This window comes from Crocuta crocuta, unplaced genomic scaffold (assembly GCF_008692635.1).
Source record: "Crocuta crocuta isolate KB4526 unplaced genomic scaffold, BGI_CrCroc_1.0 scaffold36, whole genome shotgun sequence".
Classification (NCBI taxonomy): Eukaryota; Metazoa; Chordata; class Mammalia; order Carnivora; family Hyaenidae; genus Crocuta; species Crocuta crocuta.
In genome coordinates, this window is record NW_027532203.1 from 1781212 (window position 1) to 1794620 (window position 13409).

General features: G+C 38.3%; 1 long non-coding RNA gene across 2 annotated transcripts in view; it reads left to right on the forward strand.

Annotated features, from left to right (window-relative positions):
* The first annotated feature begins 10291 nt into the window (after positions 1-10291).
* The window catches only part of LOC144242692 (uncharacterized), a 283166-nt gene continuing 280048 nt past the window's right edge, over positions 10292-13409 (forward strand). For both annotated transcript variants that reach the window (XR_013338425.1, XR_013338426.1), the window contains exon 1: positions 10292-10459. This is a non-coding gene — a long non-coding RNA (uncharacterized LOC144242692). The remainder of the gene's footprint in view (positions 10460-13409) is intronic.

The window sequence follows — 13409 nt, forward strand, 5'->3', positions numbered from 1 at the left end:
ACGAGGTCACTTATTATCTCCTAAAATGTTACATCCATCATGTTGAAAAGGGTACTTTAGCCCTTGTAGTTCTCTTGTTCTAAAATTAGATGTTTTATTTCATTTACTAAATTATCACATCAGTCAAGGGATAAAGTTAAGTTACTGAGCAACTTGCTGTTGGGGGATGGATTTTTCACGGCTACTTATCACTCCTTGACATTGCAATGAGAACACTTACATAAAAATAGAACAAAAGTGTCCTCCTGAATGCTGGGGGCTGATTCACTTTGGAAAGTAAACACTCAAGAAATAAATAAATAAAAGAGCAAGAGCTATTTGCCTGATGTATTTTGCCAATAACTTCAAGGAGAAAAGAGTTCCTAAACAACTTGTGATATTAGGATTAAAGGGCACGGAGGTCTCCAAACCAGACAAGCAAAATATTCCCTGATATGGAAGAGGCCCTCCTTAGAACAGATCGAGTGTAGCACCAGCTTCTGCGTTTTCAGTGACTCCATTATAGCCCGGTGGTGCAACAGTTCATTTATCAGGAATGTACTATGGGAGGCTGTTTTAAAATATCCAAGTGATGGATATTCCCTTTCTGTTTTTAGAATAAATGGCTTCCTGTAATGGTGGAAATTACAGCCGTTGCTTCAAAAACTTCTGGGAAAATGAGCCATCACAAGCCTTTAAGCCCATTTGTCTATTTCTTATGCCTTTTCTTGTCCCTCAAAATTAATTTTAGTAAAGATCTAAGCAGTTCTTAAATGTTAAAAATGATGTTTTTTAAGCTTAATACCTTTGCAAGTAAAGACACATGGTTTTAATAATTAAGATGTACTCCTGTTCAATAGCTAAATTGACTAAATCTAGAATAGGTGAATAGAGATTTGATGGATGCGGGGGAAAAATTTCCATGGTAATAATACTACTTACAAGGAAAGTATGGCAACACATGCTTCATATTTTAAGGGACATTACAAACGTTAATTATTTATAGAGGGCTGCTAAGTGAACATATACGTTATTCATCATCATTAAAATATTAAATTGTCTACTGCTTCACTGAATGAACTACACTTTAATGTGCAAGGTTTTTTTTATCATAGAAAGTGATCAACTCATTGGCAACAACATTTAGTAACATTTACCAAATATTGTATATTAAGCAGTAATAAATTACTCCCAATATTCACAGAAAATATTCTCTGTAAGAATTGCAAAATTTTATTTAACTGAACTCAAATTAAGTTTATGGTATATTTACACAAGGGAATATTAACAGATAAAAAATGGTTTCAATGCCAGATATGTGCAATTCAATATATATGCTAAGATTTATTTATAAATACAACTATAATATTTTTAAGGAGCATATTTTTATTTTGCATAGAAAATAATGAAGCTCAAGAACTATTTAACAATAAAATGAATTAAAGAACTGTAGACAATGCAATGGCTTCATTTAACAATTAAGTGATTAATTGTTGATTAAGCATTAGAGACAGTAATGACTATTAGTCTATTGGAAAAATAAATTATTTCAACCTGTAGTTTACTGAAAATGCTTCTTAAAAGAGAGTTTACATTATTTTTCAAAAATATTTATTTAATTATTTTGAGAGAAAGAGAGAGAGAGAGAGAGACAGAAGTGGAGGAGTGGCAGAGAGAGAGGGAGAAAAAGAATCCAGACCAGGCTCTGGGCTGTCAGTTCAGAGCCTGATGTGGGGCTCAATTTCACCAACGGTGAGATCATGACCTGAGCCAAAATCAAGTCAGATGCTTAACCGACTGAGCCACCCAAGCACCTCAAAAGAGACTTTAGCTTAGTTCACAAAGCACAATAAACTGGAATAGATATAAATATTCTTATTAAATATAGCATTTAAGTATCAACAACATTGAAACTTTACAAATGTATCTGCATCGGGTGCTTAGTTATAACTAAACATTCTTGAACACAGGTAGGAATACAAATTTTGAGAGGAGGAGAAACTTCGCATGTGATTCCTTCAAATCTTCAAAATAACTCCTGGACAATGATATGATTGATGGCACTTGGTTTCTGAAATATCATTTATTCCCTTATAAAATATACAATAAGAAATGCATTTTTAAATCTCCATGAAGTAATTCAGTTCATTTATTTCTGTTATAATGGAATTACTTTTATTTCAAGTTACTTCCTACCTTAGCCTTTCTCAGAACTCTCACCAATTATGAGTTGTTTCATCTCTTTGGCAAAGGGGTTTGATAGCCTGAGAATCACTGGTATTCAGCAGAGGTTGCTGTTTTCCATCTGGTTCTCTGAAATTATGTAGCACGTATTTCTCTATATCCTACTTCTCGCTCTTTCCCTTGCACCCTTGGCATCGAGTGCAAGTAGGGGTTTATTTTCATCACTGTATAATATTTCACTGTGGAAATACATCACAATTTATTTGCACTGCTGATGATCATGTAGGTTGCTTTCAATTATTTTATTGTTATTGTTTTAAATAGCGCTGCTATTAACATCATGTTGGCATACAGGTGTCCATTCTGCAGGGAACGTACCCAGGAGGGGAATTGCTGCACAGATGATCCTTGTTGGTAAACAATGCCCAATTGTTTCCAAAGGGATGGAAACAATTTACATTCCAACAAGGAGGTGTAAGAGTTCCATGTATCACACTTTCTGTACAACAATCGTTATCATCGTTATCTTTGTGGCCATTTTTATGCAGTGGTATCTAATCACTAATCATGGCTTAATTTAAATTTCCCTGAATATTAATGAAACTGAGCACCTTTTTACGTGTTTAATGAACATTTCACATTGTCTTTAGTGAAATAAATGTTCAAGGGAATGACTATTCTGAGGGTGGGTTTACTTTATTTTTTCGATTGATTTATAGGTATTCTCTTTGTCTTCTGGATCTAGTCCCTTGTCTATTTTATCTGTTGCAAAAATAGCTTCTCCTCTCAGCTCTGCCCTTTCATTTACCTAATCGTCTTTTAAGGAACAAAAGTTTCTGAGTTTAATTCATCAATATTTCCTTTATAATTATGGCACTTTTTTTCCCCCCACTCATGTATATAGTCTTTGGAAATAGCCTATTTTTTTCCTATCTTTTTCCTTTCTACCTCTACATCTCACAGATTTCTTGTGGATTAATATTGTTGTTTTCATTTCTTGGATTTCAACATTATAGTTTTAGTTTTATAGCCCCTTGATAGTTTCTTGAGTGTTGCTTTTTGAGGGAAGAAGGAGACAACTTTGCTAATTTGCCAACTTGGCAGATATGAACACCTATCAGACATCTATTGCACATCACATACCAAAGACAAATGATGAAGATATTGCATCGTTCAAGACATACCTTCATATCAATATGCTTACAGGAAAAGACCCATAAACAGGAAAAAATAAAGATGGGACACACTAAAGCTATGTATATGTTGCTGGAGGCCGGCTCCAGCATGTCCAGGGGTCCCTGAAGGATGGACGGTGTCGGCGAGGGAGGGATGAGAGAAGCGATGAGAATCTTTCTGGTCACCAGGCAGGCATCTCTGCTCTGACTGGGGCTCAACTTTACTTTATAATTAAGTGTTTGGGGGATGGCACAGAAGTGGCATTTGTCTTAGACAATGATTTCTGATGACAAACTTCTTTGATATGTAAGAATTTCCTGGAACATAGATTTGTAGAAGATTCCTGCATAACCTTTATCAATAGTGATTGAGGTAGGGGATTTAGATGCTTATCCTATGGGGAAGGAAGGTATCTTTAGCATACAAGACAATGTTTTTAGCATAAAAAGGGAGAAGTTAGTTCTTTGTGGGCAGGGGTCAATAGCTTGTTTGTTTAAGGGGAAGTATTAAGAAAAACAGGTCTTTCAGGAAACACAACATTTGCTCCCATAATCACAAAAGAAGAAGTTCTTCAATAGGTTCCTTCACAGGGTGCAATCAGCATATTCAAGGCCAAAATAAGTCACTCTGAATACTGATCACAAGATGCCTTGGGGGTCAGTGCTCCAAGCAGAAACAATCCTGTCGGGGTGGATATCAGTCACCATCTGACTGTTAAGAGTCCATGCAACATACCTTAACCTCATAGGGAGTTCTTTCTCAACCTATGAGCTCAGAAATGGCTCCCAACAGTATGTTAGTGGAAATTTAGAATGGCATCATTTAGTCAAACCTTACTGAGATTGGAATACTTGAAAAAGACTTCTGGAAAATAAGATTCCTCCTGACTTTAGAACCAATAATCTTTCAGGGAGCCTGGGTAGCTCAGTGAGTTAAGCATCTGACTCCAGCTCAAGTTATGATCTCATGGTTCATGGATAATCTTTCAGGGAGCCTGGGTAGCTCAGTGAGTTAAGCATCTGACTCCAGCTCAGGTTATGATCTCATGGTTCATGGGCTCGAGCCTTGCATTGGGCTCTGTGCTGACAGCTCAGAGCCTGGAGCCTGCTTCGAATTCTGTGTCTCCCTCTTTCTCTGCCTCTCCCCTGCTCATGTTTTCTCTCTCTCTCTTTCTCTCTCTCTCTCTTTCTCTCTCTCTCTCACTCTCAATCTCTCAAGTAACTAAACATTATTTTTTCTAAATAAAAAAGAACTGATGATCTTTCTTAATAATAGTCATCAAGTTAAAGAAACACTGGTGGGGAAGCAGATAGGGAGTTGATTTGAGTTGTCACATACAAAGCTATGGGGAAAAAGTGAGCTCTAAAACATAAAATAGTAGGTTTGATTCTTTAAATTTCTCTTAAAGGAGTGTTTGACAAGATACAATTAGTGTCATTCCACTAAGAGGCAAGATAAATTGTGTTAGGGCAAATAAAAATTACTTAATTTCTAAATTATTATTTATCCACTTAATATTCACTAGATAACTACTTTTGAGGCAAGTGTACATAGTTTTGAAATTCTTATTCAGCTTGACTTTCTCTACAACCTACAGCCAGTGTACATATTATTGTTGATATTGCTTCTCTCTCACTAATTAAGTGGTAGCTGTTATAAATTTCCACTGATGTTTAACCGAAGATCAGGAGGGAAGAAAGTTCTTTGTCCTGCCTATAAGAACTCCTGGATACTCAACTAGGGGCTACGATTTGGTGAATCTTGTTAGTGATAACGATCTGTTAGATCCCCAAAGTAAAAACTACCAATTGTTAATGTAATTACTCATAAAGATTCCTTTGGGAGTAATTAGTCAGAACTATTTACTTAGAGTAAAGATGCTGCAAGAAACACAGCCATAATCCTTGGGTCTGCTCATTACCCTGGCTAGCTCTCCTCTCCACTTTGATTTTTTCCAGAATATTCCTTAATAAAATGAATGTCAATTCTAATCAAAGGATGAAATTTTCAAAGAGCCAGACACGTTTTAATACATACCTCGTTCTCTCTCAAGCAAACTTAAATATAATCATTTTCCTCTTTTCAGTCTTAAAGAATGCAACAGACGTGAACCATTTAATGCTAGCACTGTGGTTGAGGTGCAAGGCTGAAGGATGTTAGTTTAGAAGGACAAAAAAGTGTTAGAAATATGGTTGTGAACTTCTCCACTTTAGAAACAAAAATTGGATGTGAAAAGACATCAAAACATATATGAACACACCAGGGGTTGATTGTGTTCTCTACAGTCTTCAGAAACACATCAAAGAAAATCTAACAAGCAACTTCAAAAGCCTGTTAGTCTCACTGCAAACTGCAGTTCAGGCAGAAATGGCCTGTTAAAGGCCTTATTGAGGAAAATGACAGTTTTCCACTGAGAACACAAGGAGATTGACCTACAAACAATTTCTTGAAAAAATAGCACCAAAATATAATACAAATTTCACCTAGAAATTGAAATAACACCAAAGTGTACTATGGATACAGGAGGGATAGAATAGAGACAAGGAATATAAACAGTGAGAGAAAAACACAGCCTATTTAAATTGTATTCATAAAACATATGAGAGATTTAATATATATGTAACAAAGAAGAAAGAGAACAATTAAAGAATATTTAACTGGGGGCGCCTGGGTGGCTCAGTCAGTTGTGTCCGACTCTTGATTTCGGGTCAAGTCATGATCTCACAGTTTGTGGGTTCCAGCCCTGCATTGGACTCAGCACTGATGGTGTGGAGCCTGCTTGGGGTTCTCTCTCTCTTTGCCCTCTCTCTCTCTCTCTCTCTCAAAATAAATAATCTGAAAAAATAATAAAAATATATTTAACTTGAATGGAAACAAAAAAATTAAGTACAAGTTGAATTATTTAATTACAAAGATTTGCAGAATATATATTATGTGCACATATAATATACATGTATAGAATATACATATATAAACTCACTAGGTTTTTTCTCTTACCTTAAAACCAAAACCTATAGACACTATTCTGTATAGTAAATCACCATAACTCATTTTTATATAACTGAAACTTTGTATCCTTTGAACATCACCTCATTTCCTATAGCTAATAATACTATATTATATGTGTAAAATTGGCTAAGAGGGAAGAACATACGTTAAGAGTTCTTACTACAACAAACAAACATCTAAATAATAAAAAGAGAACTGAAAGAAACTGGGAACTGATGAGTGTTTATGGCCTTGATGGTGATGGTTTTTTAGGTGTGTACTTATCCCCAAATTCATCAAGTTGTATACGTTATATATGTACAACTTTTAATAGGTCAATCATATACCTCAATAAAATGGTTAAAATAACTAACAAAGCGAAATCAGAAACGTAAAAGGGTACCAAGATTTAATGGAAGCCAGTATCTAATAGTCTTCTGTTATTTTTGTAGTTCTTTATTTAACAATAAAAACAAGTATAATGGCATTCCAATTATAAAGTGTTGCTCATTTTATTTATTTTTTAATGTTTTATTTATTTTTGAGAGACAAATAGAGACAGCGTGAGCATGGGAGGGTCAGAGAGAGGGAGATAAAGAATCCGAAGACCATCTCCAGGCTCTGAGCTGGCTGTCAGCAAAGAGCCCAACGCGGGGCTCGAACCCACAATATGTGAGATCATGACCTGAGCCGAAGTCGGACACTTAACCAGCTGAGCCACCCAGGTGCCCAAGTGTTGCTCATTTTAAAAGAAAATGAGAAAATGTACAGGATATAGTGCAAAGCATAAACTGTATTAGATGTTCCGTTGCCTTGGAATCACTACTAACAGGCTTAACTTAAGCAAAACACATATACATGATGAGATGGATTTTTTACTGCTACTGATGTGCTTCATCATTTGTTGAGAACATGATGGATTGGATGCTATAGTGCCTTGGTCAGGTATCTCTTTTAAGATCCTGAAACTTTTCTCCAAGCCGTCAGAAGGGTTGCTTTATGATGGCTTGGGGCGAGTACATCCCTAGACATTGCCTTCCTTCGGAGGGACCTGTTTCACTCAAGTGTTTTTACCCACTCTTCAAATGAGGGCTTCCACATTCATCAGCTGTTTGGTGTGCATGTAAGACGGTGGGATTTACCTGAAGGGACTTGTGGAATATGAGCTTCACATGGGATCAGCTGAGGCCTCTGTTGTTATTGTATCACAGTCCGATTATTTTTTTTCTGTCTCATTCTTCTTCCCTCACATGCATTGCTTTTGTTTCTGAGAATGATTCCCAAAACTATCACAATGGAAATCTCTGATTCAGAAAGTGTTTTCCGGACAATCTGCCCGGTAAGAGTGTACCAACAGTGGTCTTTGAAACAGACTCTACATTGGGAATTTTGAGGCTGATCTCCTGCTGGCTGATGACAACGGACACCCCCAACTCTTGTGAGGGTAACAGAAGTGCTGACAGCCACTGGGAGATGGCAGGAGAGCCCGGGTACAAACTCACTAGTGGCGAAGCAGGAGGGAACACCTTTAGAAGCTCATACATGCATTGGTGGTATAATGTATTACGTTTTTGAGGTGCTTGCTGGAATTAAAGTTTGAGCCAAATGGCTGGTGCTGGGGAATATTGATTCATTACAAAAGACATCAAAAAGCCATGGTGTTTTAATAATCAATGTAAGGGAGTGGTGGGGGCTCCCTTAGCACTGCCGAGAGAGATGCTGGTCTCTTACAGTTGTAGGGAAAAGAAAGATGAGGAGTAGGCTTACAACTAATCCATAGGTGCCAGAGCTCCAGAAAACATAGACTTCTCCTATCACAGCAAAAAGTGATCAGAAAACATATAGGAGCTATTGGAACTCAGTATCAAGGACAAGATGCGTTGAGTCCTAAGGGCAGAAATTTAGTGCGTTTCCATCTCTGTAGTGTAAGCCCCTCACACTGGAAGGCTCTCTTTGCTATTTTGGAGACTGTCCTTGTCCATTATCCCCCATTGTCATGACTGAGGTGGACACAGGGTCTAGGTAGGGGCTATAAGTCTTGAAGTTGGTTTTCTTCCATGCTTGCAAGATGAGAACTATAGAAATTTAGAGAATAGGTTTGTCATTTCTTGGACATATAATACAATCTGAAATCATGCTTTTTTAATATATTGTTAATATGTACAAAGAAACTACAGGTACAAAGAAGTCTTTGATCATTTACCTAATGGCTTGTGAGCTTGTATTGGGCTAAATGGTAACCCCAAGTATATATCCACACCCTAATCCTTGGAACCTATAAACATTGCCTGAGATGGCCGAGAGAGTGACTATTATATTGTATGATGAAAATTGTGATTAAGTTAAGGGCCATTGAGGTATAGCGTAAATATATCATATGCACCTTTATACAAGAGACATGGGAGGAGATTAGATACAATGGAGAGAAGAAGGCACAAAGAAGAGAGAATGATTGTAAATCAGAGGCAGACATTAGGGTGATGTGGCCACAGACAAGGAATGCCAAAGAATACTGGGCAGCCACTAGAAAGCAGAATTGGCAAGGAATGGATTCTCCTACCAGAAGCTCTGAAGGGAGAATGTCCTTGCCAGCAACTTGTGTTTGGACTTCTGGCCTCCAGAACTGTGAGAGAATAAATTCCTGTTGTTTAAAGCTACTAAGGTCATTTTATTGGTATGTCCTATGTAGGAGATTGATACAGAGCTCAACTTCCTTCTCTTTCCATCTTCCTCATCTTCCACCTGATCTTGAGCTATTAAAAGCAATGGGCCTCTGGGGCGCCTGGATGGCTCAGTCGGTTAAGCGTCTGGCTTCGGCTCAGGTCATGATCTCACGGTTCATAGATTCGAGCCCCGCATCGGGCTCTGTGCTGACAGCTAGCTCAGAGCCTGGAGCCTGTTTCAGATTCTGTGTCTCCCTCTCTCTCTGACCCTCCCCTGATCATGCTGTCTCTCTCTCTCTCAGAAATAAATAAAACATTAAAAAAATAAAAAAAAGCAATGAGCCTCTAAAATATTGTTCTCTGATAAACTGAGGTTCCCTGAAGTTTTTTTCGACATAATACTTAGCACTTTCAGACACGTCTTTTGCACATTATTTGTTCTACCTTAATGACTAGTTATGTAATGCTATATTTATTATGCTATTTTTATCATTTTAATATTAATTTAGAAAATAAATTTTGGGTAGTTCATCTCCCCTGTTTACATTGAGACGACAGAGATTAGCAATTCAGCGAGGTGCTCATGGCGTAGCTAGGTTGCTCACTAGCACGTAACTTTGAGTAAGTAAATTAACCTCTGGAAGCCTCAGTTTATTTATTTATAAAATACACTGGGGCACGTGTGGCTCAGTCAAGTTAAGCAGCTGACTCTTGATTTCGGCTCAGGTCATGATATCACAGTTCATGAGATTGAGCCTCGCATCAAGCTGTGAGCTCCCAGCATGGAGCTCTGTCTTCCTCTCTTTGCCCCTTCCCCTTTTTTAGAAATAAATAAACATTTAAAAAACTGGGGTTAACAAATGTGACATTGACATTTACTAATCAGTATTTGACTAAGAGCATGAGTTTGTTATGGGCTATTTGGCTTTAATCTTTACATACGAAAGTGTGGTAGGCAGAGCGAGAGTACCCCAAAGGTGCTCATCCCCTAATTTGCAGAACTGGTGAATATGTTCTCTTAGCTGGTAAACACTTGGCAGATGTGAGTGGTTAAGAATCTTGAGACGATTATACTGGGTTGCCCAGGTGGGCCCAAGGTGATAACACAGGCCCGTACAAAGGAGAGAGAATCCCTGATTGCCGATGTGGACCCAGGATGGCTACGTGAGTCCTTCGAAGGGGAGAGTAACCTGACTTCTTCCAGTGGTGCTGGTGTAATCAATAGGCCTTTATAAAGGGGGTAGGGGGGCTGCAGCCCACGTGATAGCGGAAGTTCCGGTTCTGGGAGGTTGTGGCTGGTTCCGAAGCTGGAGGAAGAGGCCGTTTGACCGGAGGTACGGGTCGTCTGTAGACACCGAGAAAGCAGCAGAAGACGCTCTCCTCCCGGAGCCCCCAGAACAGAACGCAGTCCAGCAGATGCCATAGTTTTAGCACAAAGAGACCCGTTTTGTCTTCTGAGACCCTGAACGGTAAGACATACATTTGTGTTGTTTTAAGCCCCGGAATTTATGGTACTTTGTTCGTAGGCAGAAACGAATAGAGACAGAATGTTTGTTTTTCCTCTCCAGTATCTTTTTTTTCTTTTAAAATGGGAGAGCATGGTGGTGGTGTGTGCGCCTTGTGAAGCCTTCCCTGCCTCTTTTTTTTTTTTAATGTTCTATTTATTTCTAGGAGAGAGAGAGAGAGAGACAGCGTGAGCAGCGGAGGGTCAGAGAGAGAGGGAGTCACAGACTGAAACAGGCTCCAGGCTCTGAGCTGGCAGTCAGCACAGAGCCCGACGCGGGGCTCGAACCCACGAACCGCGAGATCATGACCTAAGTGAAAGTCGGACGCTTAACCGACTAAGCCACCCAGGCGCCCCAAGCCTTCCCTGCCTCTTATTATATTCCTTCTAAGGCACCTCTTTGAACTCATGGGTATTCCTGGATAGTGTGTAGCCTGTACCTCTTATCCCAGAAGTCTGCCCTGGCTGCCCTGTGTTCTCTTGGTGCGTTCCCATAGTTTTTCCAGGTGCCTCCCGGCCACTAGTCCCTATGCAAGGGCAAAGCTGTGCCCCTCCTTGCGGTAACAGGACGCTATGATACACAGCATAGGTTATGAGAGCTTGGAAACGATGTCAGGAATGTACCCTCTCACTAGGGTTGTCTCTTTGCCTCTCATAATCTACACCTGTTTCCACTGTGAAAGGTAAAATAGAGTCAGGTGGGCCTTACGCTCTTCCTCACCGGGTGGACCATGAACTTTTGAACCGGGCCGAACTGCAGATACGCCACAGATTCTGCCCAAACACCTGCAACTTACTATGGTAATGAACTTCTGCTTGGTGATGGCCTTAGCAACCAGTTAAGTTTAGGCAATATTAGATATTTGCAGCCAACACCAATCATGATTCTTGGTAAACAGCTGAAGGAAGGTTTTTCCTTTCTCCTCATTCCAATTAAAAAAACCCAAACAAACAACAACAACAAAAACCTAGTAAGCTTTCCTGTTAATGAGTCACAATTTGGTGGCCACCTAGAAATGTGCTCCTGGATTATAATTCTAAGACCCCAAACAAAAGCTTTTGTTTTACTTTTTCAGTTCTTTTTTTCTTCATAAATACTGCAGCCTTGAAGCCCTTCTTTCAGATCAGAAGTTTTAGTCCTGTCTCTTACGTTGAAGACTCCACATAGTTTCCCCCTTTACTCCGATGGTTACAATCACCTAAAATAGATTTGTAGCCATGCTACTGTATCTGCAATGAAGAGTTTATTTTACATTTTTATTGGGGTCCTTTTGTTTCCTCTTTGTTTAGGCTTGAGAAATACGGGATGCTAAGTTTAACTGAATTTCAGATGAACAATGATGTTTTGTTATAAGGACATCACATATAATATTGGGATTTCTGTTGAACTGGTATTTAAATTTATTTCAGTTTAACTTGGAATCCTGTATTTTTGTTTAATCTGGCAGCCACGTTTTTGTCACAACCTTCTGATTCCAGGTTTTGTTCTGGAATTCAGCTTTGTGTAAAAAAAAAATCTATATTAAGCTGCTTTGTCAATCGAGAGAAAAGTCTTTTTACGAATTATTACTTGCAGAAACTTAACACCTAAAAAATATCATTCTTTATGACTGCCAACATCCCCCCTGTTAACTATGATACTATACATAGCAATAGTACCAATAGACTTCATAACAGAAAAACTACCAGCATTTCTTATTTTAAAACCAGTAATTAGAAATAGCAAGTAATTCAAATTCTTTGAACATTTAATAATTTGATATAATTGACATACAACATTATTAGTTTCAGGTGTAGAAAATGATTTAATACTTGTATATATTGTGAAATGATCTCCACAGTAAGTCTGGTTAAAATCCATTACTGCATCAGTTCCCAACTCTTTTTTACTTTTATTTATTTATTTATTTTTTAGGACTGTTAGGGTCTCAATAACTTTCAAATACACAATACAGTGTTAGCTATAGTTACCATGTTGTACATTACATTCCAGGACTGACTTCTAACTGGAAGTTTGTACATCTTGATGCCCTTCACTCATTTCCCTATTCATCCACCCACAGATACTTAGGATGCTTCCATATCTTGCCTATCATAAATATTGCTACAGTGAACATAGGAACGAAGGTATCTTTTCATATTAGCATTTTACCCCCATTGGAAAACACCCAAAGTTAAATTGCAGAATCCTATGGTAGTTCTATTTTTTGTTTGAGCCTCCATATTGTTTTCCATAGTGGCTGCACCAACTTACACTTCTACCAGTAGTGCACAAGTGTTTTTCTCGAAGTCTCCGCCAATACTCGTCCTTTCTTTCTTTCATAGCCATTGTAACAGGTGTGAAGTGATAGCTCTTTGTGGTGTTGATTTATATTTCCCTGATTAGTGACGTTAAGCACCTTTTCATGTACCTGCATGTCTTTAGAAAAACACCTATTCACTTCTGCCCATTTTTAGAAAATGTTTAAGAGTGCATCAGCATGGGGCAGAAAGAAAGGGAGAAAGAGAATCCCACGGAGACTCCTCACTGTGAGTGTAGAACCTGAGGTAGGGCTCCATCTCCTGAACTGGAATCATGCCCTGGTCACTTAACCAACTGAGCCACCCCGGTGCCCCTGGATATTAATCTTTTATCAGATACATGATGTGCAACTATTTTCCCACATTTGGTAGGCTGACTTTTCATTTTGTTGGTTCTTTCCTTTGCTATGTAGATGTGGGTTTTTTGTTTGATGTGGTCCTGCTTGTTTTGATTTTGCTTTGCTTTTGTTGCTTTTGGTGTCAAATCCAAATATAGTTTTGTTCAAGGATATTTTGAAATAAAAAAATACTTAAAAAGGGTTACAACTGGAACAGTTTGCTAGCTTTTACTGAGTTACATATAACCAAAATGAAATGGATACATTTTGTTCTAA